Source organism: Procambarus clarkii, unplaced genomic scaffold, assembly GCF_040958095.1.
Source record: "Procambarus clarkii isolate CNS0578487 unplaced genomic scaffold, FALCON_Pclarkii_2.0 HiC_scaffold_115, whole genome shotgun sequence".
Taxonomy (NCBI): domain Eukaryota; kingdom Metazoa; phylum Arthropoda; class Malacostraca; order Decapoda; family Cambaridae; genus Procambarus; species Procambarus clarkii.
The window spans coordinates 585,570-589,188 of NW_027189148.1; the positions used below are offsets into that span (position 1 = coordinate 585,570).

Genomic DNA, 3,619 nt, shown 5'->3' on the forward strand with positions numbered 1-3,619 from the left:
GGACGCGGCAAGGGAGGCAAAGTGAAGGGCAAGTCAAAGTCTCGCTCCAGCAGGGCCGGACTTCAGTTCCCCGTGGGCAGAATTCACCGTCTGCTGCGTAAAGGCAACTACGCCGAACGCGTCGGTGCTGGCGCTCCTGTCTACCTGGCAGCCGTCATGGAATACCTCGCTGCCGAAGTTCTGGAGCTCGCCGGTAACGCCGCACGTGACAACAAGAAGACCCGTATCATCCCACGTCACTTGCAGTTGGCCATCCGCAACGACGAAGAACTCAACAAACTTCTGTCTGGCGTAACCATTGCACAGGGAGGTGTTCTTCCAAACATTCAGGCAGTTCTTTTGCCAAAGAAGACAGAGAAGAAGTAAGCACTTCTGCCACCCACCACGACAAATACCATAACCAGGCTCCATCCGGAGCCACACACACTTTAATAGAGAGATTCAAGTAGACAATCAACTTTCAAACATTAATAATAACATTTATATTGATTTCATTTGGAATGTGTACATAACAAACAAACAAAACAAAATTATAGGGGATATTCAGCATCACTTGGAATATTAACCAATCATATAAATCCAATATATATTTTATATTTTACTTTAAGCGAGGAATTCATATTCTATCAATTTTTAATCATACAAATGAACAAAAGCAATTCTTCACTAGACGTAATGAATGAATAAATGATCAAGGTTTTAATGTGTTTCATGAATAAATATATATATATATATATATATATATATATATATATATATATATATATATATATATATATATATATATATATATATATAATATAATATAATATAATATATTATAATACTTGTGAACCAGAATATGTTTGAGCAGCAGCGATCGTGCCATTGGCCGAAGTGCAACAATTCAAATAATTTAAAGGGCCTGCTCGGGTATATAAGAGAGGCTGGGAGACTGGGGCCGGTGGTGGGTGATGGGTGATGAGTGATGGTGTGGTGTGGTGTGGTGTTGTTAAGAGTTGATTTACGGCCAGCCAGCCAGCTGCAGCCAAGGCAGGGCAGGGCAAGGCAAGGCAAGGCAAGGCAAGGCAAGGCAAGGCAAGGCAAGGCAAGGCAAGGCAAGGCAAGGCAAGGCAAGGCAATAACAGGACAGGACAGGCAAGGCAAGGCAAGCAGGCGGGCGGGCAGGCGGGCGGGCGGGCGGGCAGCCAGCCAGCCAGCCAGCCAGCCAGCCAGGCAGGCAGGCAGGCAGGCAGGCAGGCAGGCAGGCAGGCAGGCTGGCAGGCAGGCAGGCAGGCAGGCAGGCAGGCAGGCAGCAGCCAGCCAGCCAGCCAGCCAGCCAGCCAGCCAGCCAGGCAGGCAGGCAGGCAGCAGCAGCCAGCCAGCCAGCCAGCCAGCCAGCCAGCCAGCCAGCCAGCCAGCCAGCCAGCCAGCCAGCCAGCCACTCCCACTTTGTATTTATATGCATTCAATTTATATTCAAACATTATATATGTTAAGGGCCTAGTTTTAGTGTTTATTTTAAAAATGACAAACATCGAGTCGTTTTACCAGTCCTTTAGCGTTAACGGTGATGCATTTTAAAACTGAACAGAAATCACCTTTTCTGGATATATCAAATATCGAATCCGCTTAATGTGCCTACAATTCAATCATTCAAAAAATACATAATTTACATCATGCCTTTTCATAGAACAGACAATAAGATTTGAGACAATAAGAACTTTAGTTTTATAACTAAAGTTGCACAATTATACCAACTCTATGGTGGCTGGGTGGTAAGGTGTGTGGCTGGTGTTTTGGAAGTCGCGAGTTCAAACGACCCAATGGGAGTACTTTTTTTTTTTTATGCCATACAATCTTCCTAGTACTATTATGTAGGTTTGTGTGTGTGTTTTTATTCATTCTTTGGTTTTATAGATGACATACATATTGACTCCTTTTACCGGTCCTTAATTAGGCTCTGGGGAAGCAATGGTGGTGGTGGTGGTGCATTTAAAACTAAACCAAAAATCACCAGTTCTGGACGCGTCAAATATCATATCCGCTTAATGTGTCTACAACCTAATTACTTAAAACTACACTATTTAATTCATTCATATCATGTGCATATTGGTCATTATGCTCATACAACCGACATAACAATTTATTTTCATTATTAGAATCATACATTTCATCAAGTAATACAGATACAAAGAGATTTTCTTTCTGAGAAGACCGTTAGTATTGGCTGGCTGGCAGGCAGGCAGGCAGGCATTTGAGGGTTATTATTTCGCCTGTTGATTGGGGGGAGGGTTGATGTGTTAGGGGGTTTTCGGTTAGGTGTGGTGGTGGTGATTGGTGGTGGTGGTGATTGGTGGTGATTGGTGGTGAGTAGTGGTGAGTAGTGGTGGTGGTGGTGGTGGTGGTGGTGGTGGTGGTAGTAGTAGGTGGGAGGGGGGGGGGGGGGGAAGGGGAATGATGGTCTGTGGATTCCTTCTCCGTACCCCTTACATATAAGCAAAAACATGCCTTCCTGTGGGTATAGAAACATTAACACAAATTATATCAGTAACTGATATTGTAGCCTTTTAAACAGAAAAGATTTGTACATACAAATACTTTTAAATTATCATTTATTTGTGGAAATGGCATTTACGTCATTAAATTGATACCTCAGCATCAAGTGTCCTGCAGTGGTCCAGTGGTAAAGTGTATATAAGTGATGCGTATTCTTGGAGTTGCGAGTTCAAACCCGGATTAAGCTATATATATATATATATATATATATTATATATATATATATATATATATATATATATATATATATTATATATATATATATATATATATATATATATATATATATACAACATGTTTTGTTTTGGTTGTTTGTTTTTGTATAAAGCCTCACACACTATATTAAGCGAGTTTGTTTTAAACATGACATACATATTAATTCATTTTACCAGGCCTTATTCCACACAACTCCGTGAATTTCCCGTGGAGCCAGCCAGCCAGCCAGCCAGCCAGCCAGCCATTCAAACAAAAACAAACGAAACAAAACAAAACAAAACAAAAAACATTATTGCCAACAGCATTTGGTGTTCCCAGGCGGTCACCCATCCAAGTACTAACCAAACCCAACGTTGCTTAACTTCGCTGATCGGACGAGAAGCGGTGTTCTCAACGTGGTATGGCCGTTGGCATGAGACTGCCTACACATTGTGGCTAATAACCAACTCTTTTTAGTCATCACGGCAGGATACGGACCTTCTTGTGGTGTCTTAATGGTAATTGTATCCTAACATATTTTTGTCTCCTTGGCATGGATATTTAACATCGTTTATTCAGTCTTGGGTTTATGTTCTTTCGCCATTTACAGACATTTTACATCTACCTACTTCCTCAGCCTACCCTGCCAATTTCTAATGAATTTGTGGATTTTCTTTTGTAATACATACATGTGTGTGCTCATCTGCTCTTCAGTTTTTATGATATTTGTCTCATCTGTCCTGCTTTATGATACTTTTACAAAGAACATGAACAAATGCTTCTATTTTAGAGAAGATATGGGATCCAGGTTTCGGAGCCGTAAAACCAACCGTCGTGATTGGTGGACGAGTTGCCAGGTTGCAGCTTCTGTACCGTGCCGGCACAT

General features: G+C 41.9%; 1 non-coding gene across 1 annotated transcript; it reads right to left on the bottom strand.

Moving 5' to 3' along the window:
• Positions 1 to 3,047: 3,047 nt before the first annotated feature.
• LOC138360568 (5S ribosomal RNA) lies at positions 3,048 to 3,166 on the bottom strand. The gene has a single exon (XR_011226481.1). It is a non-coding gene; the product is annotated as a 5S ribosomal RNA (ribosomal RNA).
• Between the last annotated feature and the right edge of the window lie 453 nt (positions 3,167 to 3,619).